Source organism: Limulus polyphemus, unplaced genomic scaffold (assembly GCF_000517525.1).
Source record: "Limulus polyphemus unplaced genomic scaffold, Limulus_polyphemus-2.1.2 Scaffold443, whole genome shotgun sequence".
In the NCBI taxonomy this organism is placed as follows: Eukaryota; Metazoa; Arthropoda; class Merostomata; order Xiphosura; family Limulidae; genus Limulus; species Limulus polyphemus.
Window position 1 is genome coordinate 31,622 of NW_013666053.1, and position 14,410 is coordinate 46,031.

A 14,410-nucleotide genomic window follows, 5' to 3' on the forward strand; every position below is an offset into this window, starting at 1 on the left:
TTATTTATAAATCTTCAGAAATTGCAAAAAGTATGTCATGCAAATTAGATATAGAAGCAAAATCTATAATCACTACATTAAATGTAATATTAAAACTATCCAGTTTTAGAAACACCAAAATGTATGGCACACAAATTAAATGTTGAATCGAAAACTATCTTAATAGGGTCATGGGTTGGAATTTTGGTTTGTCTGACATTCACTTTTGAAAAATGTTAAAATTTAAAATACTGATTGATTAATTATTGTTTTTAGGCCGAAACGTAAAGTGTTTTTGGAAAGATGTTAAATAGTTGATAGCAATTTGCACTGCCGAGATTCACTCATTGAAAGGAACTAAAGTTTATATGAACCTAACTTAACTGATGCAATTGTTCTACAGCTGACTTACTTCAAGACATTAGACAGTTTGCATCTTAGTAGAATCATACAAATATTCTGAGCCACTACCTCTTAAATAAAGTCATCAAAAACATAGACAGCTTACTTACTTAGTTACGGGCCAGAGTAATATATTTTATGGTTAAACAATTAAAATGTGATGGCAGTCATGTGCTAAAAGAAATGAAAAGATCATATTTCTAAATAAATCACAAAAGCAGAAAACATCAGTATGCTATTAAAATTTTAACTTTTACCAGGAAGACTCACTTTTTTATAACTTTAGACAAAGTTTATGTAGGTTTCTAGACAATGGTTTCAGTCAGAAGTACACAATTTTACTAAACACTGCTATCTTTAGAATGTCACATCTTGTTGGTTTCATCAATTTGGATTGTCTCTGAATTATCCTTGATTAATGGCAAGGAAAAGGGCATTTTTCGGGGTTTCTCCAATAATATTCAGAAAAAAGAAAGAACAGCAACCAACATTAGCTGATTCTGATTGATAAAGTAATGCCGGTTACCACTGACACAATCTGAAATTGTTACACCCTATACGCAGGAGTATAGTACAGTAGAGAAGAATCAACATGAAAGCGAGAGGCCTGAGCACCCCAAGACCTACTGGAATGGTCTAAATGGGTCTCAAAGACACTTGTTGCTAGCCAAGATATTAATTGATGATCGTTAAGAAGAGTAACAAGGTGTGTGCACTGGACAAAGTCAGACACGTGGTATTGCAAAATTGATAGATGGAGCAGATGGATTCTCTCTACAATCCAGTGTAACTAGGAAAAGTGGGAAGTTTTCTCCACCATATATATCAAGTAAACTTGCCAGCATTCAAGGGAATGTGAAGGAGTACTTAGACTATTTCTTAAAGGTAGTGCTTGGAATGAACAGATTCAGGGACAGGTGGTGCAATGGTGAGTTTCAATGCCATAAAGCATTTGGATGAGATACAGCTGGATGAGTGGGACACAGTTATCAACTTGTTGCACTACATATTCAACCTTTTAAATAATCAAATGGTCCTTAAGGCTAAGTTCAAAGCTAAAATCTTGGGCCTTAGGAAACCATGGTCACTTATATGGATAATTTAAGGATATTTCATGTCTTCTGAATATCACTATGAAGTGCTCATTATAATGATTATTTAGGGGTTACTGAGTAAATCCATACAACACCACATGGGACTGGGGGATATCCCATCTCTCATGGGACAGTTTTTGTGGTGACATAGTTTGAAATGGTCACATCGAGTCATACACTGGAGCAAAGGAAGAAACCAGCAGAAGTAGCAACTGCAAATGCATACCCAGCTCCGAGACAGCTTCCAAAAGCATCAAAGAAATTTCAACTTGTCACTTCACTAATTTCACTGCAATAGATGCAATACATTGTGGAACAGTCATTATGATCCTCAAAGGCCTAACAGGGTTATCCTAGCCCAATAACCATGGTAAATCACTCCACCAATGCAATTGTATTGATATTACCAAACGTACTAAGGGCAGGAAAAAGAAAGTGGATGCTTCAAATGTAGTTTGTCTGACCACTGTTGTCAGACAGAGTCATTCGGTAGATTTACCATTTAGACCAATGCTGCAACAGATGCAAAAGGTTGATGACATAATGTGGCTGCAGCTATTTAACCTAGATTAAACTAGTTGAGTCTAGGTCGGATCTTTCAAATAGATCTTCAAGTTAGCTGCCAGATTCAATTCATGGTGGCTGTTTCATAGAACTATGGTCTGCACATCACATGGTGTGTACTAGTAACAATACATGAAGAGGAAATTGAATTCTCAGTAGAGCAGCTAGAACGTTACTTGACCTTACTATGTATCAGGTGTTCCCATGAAAATCTATCACTTTGCAAGTTAAGCACAAACTTGGTTTTGACAAATAGCAATAAGCCAGATGTCAATGGAAAGGCATGTCTCTGACTTTATCTTGGCATTATCATGTGCTCATAAAACGTAGTTTTCTCTAAGTTGGATTCGGGGATTGATACCTTAGGGATGGACCTACTGCAGACACTTAGGTAGTTTTGCTTGTACTAAAATGTAACTGCAGTGCTGTAGCAAAAATATTCAGTGCTGATCATATTGTGCTTAAAAACATTTGGTCACTTACGTGGAAATTAAAAATAATGTCATGATTTTTCATTAATGTGCAAGCAGTGTTTCATGGTGTACTAAATATTCTATGTAATGCTTTGACACCATTTGTTGTGGTAACAAAATTGTTGTACAAAACACACTGATTAATGCTATATTTTAGGGAAACAGTTATATACATATAATTATTTATACTCCAGAGTTCGAAACTGGCAAACCCAGTTTGAATCCATGTAATATCACAAATTATTCCTTGCATTTTAATCTGTGGATGCATTATAAAAGTTATAGTTGGTCGCTTAAAATAGATGGTGGGTGGTAGGAAGCTGCTGCTTGGCTGCCTTTTCTCTGGTCAGTAGATCAAAATTATGGTTGATGACAGATAACCTTAGTAGCTTTGTCATAAATTCAAAATATAAATACTTATAGCTTTCTGTCTGGGAAAAGATATTATGTAAGTATGGACACTGGGCTATTTAGCTTCTAGCTGGGAAAGTCATTGGCATGGCAGCAGAAATTGAAGTGATGCCAATTAGCTAAGTATCTAGAGTTACTGCCGTCATAATACATCCAAGGACAAATACACAAATTTCAGTGTCTTTCAAATCTGTAGTTGAGGATCATGCAAATAATCTGAACTTAACACAGAAAACGTAACTCAGAAAATTGGTATGGGAGTTTGGTGAAATATTTATGGGACTGTATGGTGAATTAGGTTGGATAATAAGTACTTGCTATCATATAGATAAATATAACATGCATCTGATGAAACAACTGCAAGTAGTCTCCGTCAAAGTACCAGAGACGTAGCTAGTTAAGTTGAGAAGATATTGAAGAAAATGAAAATTTAATCTTCAGAGACTGCTTGGTCATCCATAGTGGTGATTGTCAGAAAGAAGGATGAAACACCAAGGTTCTGTGTGGGCTTCAAATCTGTGAGTATGTTGAAGGACATTTATCCTTTTTCTTTACCATGCATAGATGAATGTCAAAATGCATTGGAAAGTAAACATTGGTTCAATACACTAGATCTAGTTTCTGGCTACTGCCAAGTCAAATTGGAATGAAAATTGATTGATCTAAGACTGCTTTCATCACATTAGAAGGACTGTATGAATCCCATAGCATACTATTCAGTCTGTGTAATGCAACAGGTACTTTTGGGAGACTGATGTAACTTACACTAAGAGGATTGTAATGGGAAAGATGTCTCATCTATATGGATGATATATTGGTCTTTAGTTGCAAGTTTCAAGCTGCTGCTATGAATCTTAAAGTGATATTTCAGTGCACCAAGATGCAGACTTGAAACTGTGTGTACTCTTGTGTAAGGGGATGGAATTTCTCGGTAGGTGGAGCACTGTTTAAAACTGACCTCTAGCTTCTAATAAACAAGAAATGTTCAGTATTTTATGATAATTTCACAAATGTTTACACTGACAAAAGTTCGAGTGTACTTTATACAAGAATACAATATCACATTCTGGTCTTCAATGCATGCCCTAACTGAAGCGCTGGTGATGGTTTATCCTTGTCAAGGCTGTTCATTCATCATATATACTGATGCCAATGAAAGTGAAATTGTATCCCAAGTATAAAACAGCGTCGAGTAAGTAATTGCGTATATAAATACTGCATTACAGAGAAACAGTTGCTTCGGTTATGGCATTTGCAATCATGACTACTGCCACTAGTTTTACGGCAGAGATTTCACCGTTTGATTGTATTATGCATCACTGAAACAGCCAAAAGTATTATTGCACATTGGATAGCCATGTTGCAAGAGCACCAATAGCATTGAAAATGTTGCTTTAGTATCACACCACATCATATACTACAACGTATGCCTTGATTGATATATATTGTGGACATAAAACCATGTTTTCTGTGATTTATTGTACATGTTTAATTAAGAACACATGTGACATATACGAGATTAGAACTTTTTTACACAACTAAAGATTTTTTTGGGGTATTGAGATGTGATAGATTTGATGAACACTACAATAATTAGATTAATCAGTAAAAAACACAGCTTGGTATGTGTATTCCTAAAGCAGAAAAAAGAATATTTTTGGTTCGGATTCAAATCAAAATATTTGGAATCACTGAAGAAAACTACTTTCAGTGTCTACTGAAAACCACGCCACATCAACTGAAAAACATGACAAACACTATTTTTGTAGGAGTTGGTAAGGGAATAGTTTACAGTTTCGATAACTAAGATAGCCATAGATTATGAGGCTCAGTCTTTATTAACTGAAATTACATTCTCTTGCTTGGTTAAAATGAAAAACATGTTTTTAACAAGTTTTGATTAAGAAATATATATATTCCCGAACTTTGCATATATTGTTGAATTTTAATATCAATATAATTTTTGAGTAGGAAGTTGTTATCCACGGAAATAGTGTTAATTGCATTTGTTTATAATGATATAACATGATTTTTAGTGTGGACTGATGTATATACTTATGAATTCAGAATGACTTCATTTGTTTATTCAGATTATATATAACTTGTATTAATCAGAAGGCAGATTGGATTTGTGAACAGACAAGGCATGAAAAAGTAAACGTTAGAAGCATTTTTTGCTGCTTGTACAAAAGTGGCTTAATATTAGTTACCGATGTAAAGTATTTTCCTTGCCCTAGGTCCAGTGACAATGAGCTTAGATGGTTGTATCCACAGACAGGCGATTTATGCTAAGTATTGTTCCGTATGAAACTATGTGGATTGCAAATGTACTAGAGCTTTGAACGAATGAGTTTTAACGCCATAGTGGCGAGTGAATTCACTATGAATGATGTAAGACATGACACGTCCACTACATTCACATCCAGACGGCATTTTCCAGGAAAATGCCGAGTCAGGACGTGATTGGTTGTGATATTTAACCCTACGATACTTGATAGACATCTGATCTATCACAGGTTGAGCTGACTTGGAGTTTCAATCCTGACTAGTTAATGGAGCAATAGGCCTTATGAACTGCATGATAATCTATTACACTCACGAGAGAAATACTTTGAACCACTCAACAGACTCAAGGACTTCAGCCTGATGGCATGCATCGTGGAAGTGTCACCACTACAGAAAAAACACCATAGATGACTGCACAACAGTAGCTGAGTTAATCAGTCTCTCAGTACCCATTATGGTTGGTCGATACATGTAACGGTGTGTCAAGGTGCGATCCTAGGTGATGTATTCAGGAAAGGCAGTCACTCAAATCCAGTGCTATAAAAATGTTTATATTCTACAAATTGCTGTAAATAGTGTTTTGTTTTATTTTTCATAACCATTTGGCATTTTATGACTTGAATTTTTTTATTTGTATCATTTCTTTCTTTTTAACTTTGTAATATATAGTTGTCAGAAAATAAATGTATTTCCTTATGGTTTTATTTTCATTTTCTTCATTTTGAACTTTATAGTATAATTTTGGTTTATTCTAACTTGATTATTTTTCTTTGTTAACAAGTACAAAGTTAAACAATGGGCTATCTGTGCGCTGCCAACCACGGGTATCGAAATCCAATTTTTAGCGTCATTATCTCTCATACTTATTGCTGAGTTACTGGGGAGGCTTCAGCTTTGTATTATGTTTTTAAGATTGTGCTGATAATTTGAATTGCATTGTGATTTTATTTTATTCAGAGTTTATATTGCATTTTTGAGTTGTATCATATTTGTATTTATTGTTTTTTTCTACTTAGTTTTTCCAGCTGGCTGAGTTGCTGGAGTTTTATGTTTCCTTTTATCGTCTTTCTGAGGGGGGAAAGGGGGGGTAGCTCCCATACGAAAAACTCGGACAGATACACATGATTCTACTTTGTTGATGTGTTTAAGAAATGTTGAAGCTCACCACTTAATTTTATGACACGAGTATCTACTTTAGGGAAAAAGAAACCTTGGAATGTGTGTGAAACTTTCTTTGTTTTTCGTCAGCAGTATTTTTCAATGGAATACAATGGTAACTGATAATATCATTTTGTAGGACATCGTAAGTCATATTTCACTTCAGTTTCTTTCATAAAACAGAATCGTTAATTATTACACATCTTGTTTAAACATATATCAATATTGGTAGTTCACCAACGAATACTAATGTTAAGAAGGAATAGCAAAACGCAACAATCGGATATTTTGTAAACTATTCTACTTTGGACAATTACTAATGGTTAAGGTCACAACTACGTCTCTTTTTGCGTATAAGTACCTGTGAGAGAGGATTACTGCATATCACGACTTTTAGTTTCAAGCTTGGTTCCGCTATTAAAGGTTAATTTTAAAAGTTGGGTCATGGAAGATCCTGAAGATGAGGAAAGGGAAATGATGATTTAATATCATAATATTTCACCCAGTCATATCTAGCTATTTGTATGTAGATATATCTGTTGTTATTTTTTATGTCTTATATAGCTCATCACATCCATGTTGACCACATATCACAAGGTTGTAAACGTGTGCTAATATTTTTACACCTTAGGGAGGTTACATGCTACAATTCTTGTTCTTAAGTCTCAACCTAACGTGTACGTCGTTCTGTATGAACTTCTAGAAAGCGTTTTTTCTTAATTAACAGGTAATGAAGAAACCTGTACAAATTAGCTTGAAATAGTTAGGAATATATATATACGAAGAATAGTGATTGAAGTATGTAACCTTAAGACCTCTGTCCAACTATAAAAGTAGGATATTTTGATTCTCTTCTTCATTTTTACTCTTTAATCCAGCTGCCAGATTGTCACAAACGAGACGATGGCCAATATTAATTCTAACACCTTTAAAATTGTGAATAAGGGTTTTATTATTAGCTCTTTTATATTTGCTCGTTTTTCTATGCTATCGTCGTTTAGTTTATTCTCTACATAATATTTCTGAACCTGTATTTTGTGGACGCTGTTGGATATAACAGTACTTGAATACATCTGTAAGACTCAATTAATGTTTTGGATGTTTTTATGTGAACTACGATCCCTCTCTTTTATGCATCTCGTTATTTTCATCATTCCGATACTCAACTCACCATTTGTCTGCCGATCCCCTTGTTACAGTGGTAACACATGACCTTTGCGTCCTTTTGAATAACTTCGAATAATACAAAATATGAGTGTGTAAAAATGATTAATCAACATTATTTTAGCCGTATTATATTTGGTGTCATTCCCATCATTTGAACTTGCTTATCTGAACTTCCAAGCTTAAAATAATGCTTACTGCTATGAGTTGAGCCTTAGAAATAGTGATATGAAATATTCACATTTTACACGAAGTAATCTGCCAACTGTATGTATAATTTACATATTTTTTTTTCTGGTAAAGCATAGTTGATAATGTGTTGCTATAATTCAAAGCACAAATTAGATATATGTATGTTAGCGTAATATATGAAGTTTGTGTTTGTTATGCAAGTGTAAACTTTATGAAAGAGTGTATGTCCGTTTGTCGTGCAAGTATATAATAACTTAATGTAAACTTTATGAAAGAGTGTGCGTTTGTTTGTTGTGCAAGTGTATAATAATATAATGTAAATTTTATGAAAGAGCGTGCGTTTGTTTGTCATGCACGTGTATGATAACATAATGTAAATTTTATGAAAGAGTTTGTGTTTCTTTTGCAGTAGCTGTCCACTTAATTCAATAGATACTATAAATTTCCGCTAACCAGTACTTCCGAGAGCAATGTCCTTTGATAACTTTTGGTTCTATGGACACTGTAAATTATTTACCTTTATTAAAATCTCTTGTTCTACCACTTGCGAACAAATAGTTCATTCAATGTTATTCAGTATTAACGTACTAACGACTAAAATGTTGCGAACATTTTGTAGTTCAAATATGAAAGATGAAGAAATACAGCCATTTCAAATTCCAGGTTAATTGTCAATGTGTGAGATAGCAATTTATTTTTTATGAGTATGGTTGTGTTTATCGTTCATTAATAAAAACGATAACTCACCTTTTAGTTAATCATTTGCATTTTGAGTAAAGGTGTGGGTGATGAAACTGACACCATCTTCCCTAGCGGTGACGTACAGATGCTATTAATGTAGCAAAATAGTATGTAAATTTATGATCACATGAGGTTGTACTCTCGTGACCTACTCATTGAATAAATACCCTACCAGAAACTTCACTAAGAAAGAGAGTCACGAGACAATAAGTTAATTACTGTTGTTTATCACTCGATATTGTTATTGATATTGAAAGCTATTTTTGCAATGTTGTATTTGCTATAATTTTTTTTAATTAGGTGTTTTCTTTCTGGTTCATTTTCCTGATTCCATTATTTGAAATAATATTCATATTTTTAACATTTATGATATACTGTTTATTAATATTGGTGTGAAGTTCTGGTCAGGCATTTGTTTATTAACTGTGTTTTGGTAATTGTTGAATTTATTTCTAAGTGTTGTTATTCTTGAATAAATTGTTTTTTGTTGTTAAACCCTGGTTGTAGCAGCATGCTCATTTTAGACCGTTAGAATTACTATAATTGTAACAAGGAATGTGCTCTTTAATCTATGTATGCAAACAGTGACGAAAAATCAATGAAGAATATTAGAAATGAAATTTCTAAACGAATATTTTTTAGAAATAAAATTTCTTAGAAAAAACATTAACAAATAAACATTTTTTTAAAGAGTTAGACATCAACAATATTCTGCAAATTGCATATAGTTGCATAACCGTGTACTCTATGTAGTTGTTCAATACAAAAGATAATAGCTGACGTTGTGAAACGTTACATAATGTTGCCTGATACTACTGTGTATAATTGCACACCTTTTCTAACATTTCAAGGACTATATATTTATTAAATTACATAAGAGATTTTATAAACATCTTTCTTTCAACGACACGGTACAGCTGATATCTAGAAGTTCTCTTGATGTTTCTTTCTTAGAAATTCATTCAGTGAATTGCTTCCAGTAGTCCCAAAATGGTATTAAATTGTAGATATAAAAGCAAAAGAGTTCCCTTCGCGTGACGAGAGAGAGAAAACTTACGGGTTGCGAGCTCGTATGAACGGATCGGTGGAGTACTAGTTACCATGCGTCATGTTTTACTTCCTATCATCAGGACTATATGATTTATTCTACAGCTTCTTGGTTTCAAGATGTGACTTTGTTGTAATACTGGCCACGACATCCCCGATAGGATATGTTGTTGAAGAGCTCAAGTCCAATAAACAAGAAAGTTATGGACCCTTACCTTTAGTGGATTTCTCTATACATCATCCGACGTCAGCTACTGCAAAAGTTTCGAAAGAAAACTTTCATACCAACAATAGTAAGGCAATCTTCTAGATGCACATCCAACGAGCTTGTAGTTCTAGTGTAATGTATTAAATCTTTTCAAGTTATTTTTTTTTCTTTTATACTGGAAGTTTAAACTAGAATGTGGATAAGTGATTGAAAAGTATTCATCTTCGTTGCTTAACATTTTATTTGATTTTCAGGAAGCACTAAAGAAATTGAGTTAGTTTTTCTAGAATAAGTGATAAGGGCACTTTTTGACAATTTTTCTCAATTTACTCTTTTTTTTTGTCTGGACTGTGAAGAAAATTTTAGTTTGAGCGCAGTTAGACAGATGTATTTCGAATAAAATGAATATTTGATTGAGATGTTTCGAAAATCTAAGCGTAATTTAATCTTTATCATAATCAGATTATGTACTCTCATTTTTAGACCGGAGACTCAAAGTCAGTACCCCAACGCGCTGAAAAAAAATAAACTATTCATACTTGGAATTCCGAAAACAACACTGATCGAAAAAATATATTGTCATCTTGAGATTCATCGAAGATATGTATTGTGATGTAAACCGAAATTACTTATTTTAACATAAATAGATATAACATTACACATTCTTAAAAAAATATTACTATCCTTGGTTATCAGACTATATATATTTAATATAATCCTTTTCAAGCAATTGTTAGATAAAATGTTTCAGATATATGCACAATTATCCTGTACGCGTTAGCGGAGAAAAATAAGCTGAAATACATCATTTCATTTTCCTTTTTTTTTTTTCTGGTGATTTGTTGTTGCGATTTAAGTTTTAATTTAAATCATTCACTTTTGAGTTATGATTGAAATTTATGAAATAGTACACCCATTGTTGTTTAAGTACTTGGAACCCTGCGGATATACAACAACCAACGTCATTATGTCTTTAACCATACACGTTGGAGAATAGTGAACCATTCAAGCTTACTAATTAAATTAGATTCTGATGTAACACGAAATTTCGTGTAGAATAAGATCATAGTTTTTAAGTATGATCCGCTTTTTATATCGTTAATACCAAGCAGCTAATTTTGTAGGCTTAAATCAAAATCCAGAGACAAACATATTTGACATTGATAATGGATTTTGTTATTTGTAGCCCTGATTCTTCAAGTCCTTATTTGTGTGTCATTTAATGAGGCCGTGACACAAGATGAAGAAAAGGATCAGGGCAGAAGTGCGTGGAACAGCAAATTCGTGTCTCTCGGAGTTTGAACTCGCCGAGGCAGAAGCTATACAAACTATACTGAGCTGCTGTAATTGGCAAGCATTCTTCTTAAGCCTGAAAGGCTTTAGCTTCAAAGTTGAGTTTCTGTGTTGTGTAGAAGACGAGGAAGGGCACTTTTAATCTTAAGCAGTTGTTTGTCCTTATAACCCTGTTGTCGCACTTTGTCGGCGTGGACTTAGAGCACAGAACGATATCTCTGCCTGTCATAATGAATGAAAGCCCTTGTCGTAGCGTGGAATTATCTTCGCGAGGTTCTTCCCGCCTTCGACTTGGCTAAGAAATAAGTGCTGCTGCCTAAGAACCCAACGGCGACGAGACAAACACCCGCATGGCTTCCAGTGTCCGTAAATTTTGCTATCCTGCTGCGATGAAGGTTCTACAGAGATAACAGTAAATCGGGCGAGAAATAAGAGAGATGATTCGTCAAAATACTAATAAAATGCCGTGGTTTGATATTCTTCGAGATAACTGAGAAGAGGAATGTCGTTTTGAATCCACAATCTCATACTGACCCTGAAAGACATTTTTATATGCGCTTAAAATATAACGTCCTTTTCAGAGATGTGATTCTGTAAGTCATGAATTACTAAATCCATATATGCCTCTAAATAAATATTGACAATGAAATTTAAAGAAATTCATACTATAATTAACTATTCCCACTTTTTTTTTATACGTGTGCTAAAATGGGTACATATTTAACAGTAACACGCTTTTTTTAAACAAATTCTAAGTTTCAATAAACTGAGGAATCAATGATATTTTAGGGAAATTTATGAGCAAATACTTATTTAATTTTTGTATTTTGTATTTATCAATAAGCACAAAGCTACACAATGGGCTATCTCTGCCCTGCCCACCGTGGGCATCGAAACCTGATTTTTTTGCGTTATTAGCCCTGAGCCATACCACTGAGCCATCGGAGGGTGGTTCATTTTTGTGTAAAATATTAAACCTGTTCGATCTGGAATTATCTGATTAAACTACTGGATGTTGAAATATTAGTTTAACGAAATGAACCTTCTTGAAAATACTGGTCTGTATAATTCGGGCAAAAAATAACATGTTTTGAAAATCTTTCAACATGTTTTATGTTATCAACATATAATAATTCACAATTTCCTGTTATTTGAATGTTCTTGTGTTCCTTGCCCTTTAACTCAATATTTCGTTTTATACCATGTGTAACACATTAATGATGAATATATTTACATTTATTTCATGCCAAACTTCAACCTGTATAATCGTGTTGAATTCATAGCTCATTAGTACTACTATAAAAATAATGGCACTACATGATCTGATAACTGTGTTGAAATGTTTCATTATGAAAACAAAATTCTCCTTAAACGTGGAGAACTTGCGGAACCAACGATCACAAAACTAATATTGCATACGGATTAACGCCTAAAGCCGGAAAAGTATTAGAAACTAATACCAGAACACATCGGTTGGACTGGATGATGAGAGACTTTTAAAGTATTATACTGTATATATAAATAACGTTTCATAAATTATTTTTTTGTCTCTCATCATCAGCCCGACTGACGTGTTATGTATTAATGAAAAGCCTCTTTAGCAGTAGGTTGACAAAAGATAGATCTTAAACTCAACTCGACTTTAATTTTGAATTCAAAATGGACAAATTAAGATAAGTGCGAAAAAACACATTTGCAGTTTACGTGATTTTATGCCTAATATTTACATAATTTAATCTAATATTACCTACTATCGCTAGTCTGGAATATTCTATTAAATAATCGGATAATCTTATGTTATGAAGTTCTCTGAGGAGAAAGTTATACAACAGTGTTTGGTACGATAAGATCAATAATAAGTTTTTTCAACTCCTACTAAACAAACCGAGATGAAAATTATTAATTAACTAGCCCAGGATTAGTATTCTCTCTTGACAAGTTAAAGTCAGTCAACTTCCAAGCGTTTTTTTTTTTTCAAGAAGGCAAAACAGACAAATAACGGGTAGGAAGGGAATATAATTTCTGTTTTGCCAGACAACAATGGCATCTTTAGAAAAACGAACTGTAATGGCTTTGAAATTCACCTGGAGAGAATGTTGTCTTGAAGCCGAAGGTTTTGTTATACTGATTTGCAGACCACATGTGGGGCTCGATAAGACGTAGATGATAGAACCCGCTAAGTTATGACTCCATTACAGTACAGGTCACCAAGCCTCTTGAAACGCCTAGCAGTTTAAAAATCAGGACTGGTGATAGTCAGTCAGGTCAATTGATCTTTTGTCAGCGACCTCAACCTGTTTGAGTGCTCATAACTCTCATTTTTGTCATTTCTCTTAAAAAAAAGAAAAAAAACTCTCTTATTAAGCACGTTCGCCACGTGTAGTAAAACTTTGCCACAATTACGACTTCTCTTTTCTAAAGACAATAACATTAGCGCACTGTTTTTTTAAAGCATATCTCATTTAAAATATTCTACTAACAGTGGAAAACCGTATTTTTTTCGATGTTAATAACCATAAACGTAAAAAGAAATTGTACTTTTATGGACTAACAATCAGTTGTCTGTTCGTATTTTTAACGTGGGATAAATAGCCAGTTTAGAAACCCTAGGATTTAGAAATAGCCTGCCCTAATTTTGAACTACTCATCAGAAAGAAGGCAACTAGTTAGCAACGACCTCTGCTACAAGGGTTTTTGTCCAGCTTTGAACTGAATAAAAGGATTGACTGTCACTCTTATAATCCATCCACAGCTGAAAGTATAGAGCGTGTTTACCTTGCATCTTCTGATCCATAGACCGACACGTTAATCACTAGAACACTAGCGGCCCTAATCAGTTAGGAATAGACAAAGGAATTTCCGTGTCAAACTTTCCTGCTCTCTAATAAAAGTGACTTGAAATATAGTTATTGTTCAAATAGAAGAATTTCTAGCAGAAAGGAAGGATAATTATGCAATACTATTGAAGAAAAAGAGGGATCTTGAAGCGGTGATGATGCTAAGCAAGGTAGTTCTCTGACGTTAGTTTATAATTATGTTGGATAAACCTCGAAGAAGCTATTACAATGTTCTTTTATAATCCAATCAAGTTCACACTAAGAAGTCCGTGATTAACTGATTTATTTGTTTTTATCTATGATTAGATTCAATAAATGTTTACTCCAGTCGGTTACATGTGTCCCCACAGGTGTATTTAAATGTTGAGATTAGACTAAATGAGGGATTATATAGATTTTTTTAGTAATCTATTACATTATGTAGGATAGAAGAATCATTTTAAAGATAAGGTATAACAGTATGGAAGGTTGAAAAAACCTATTGAGTGGTACATCCGTCTGCGGGGGTAGTTTTAACAGAATGGAAGGTTGAACAAACCCATTGAGTGGTACATCCGTCTG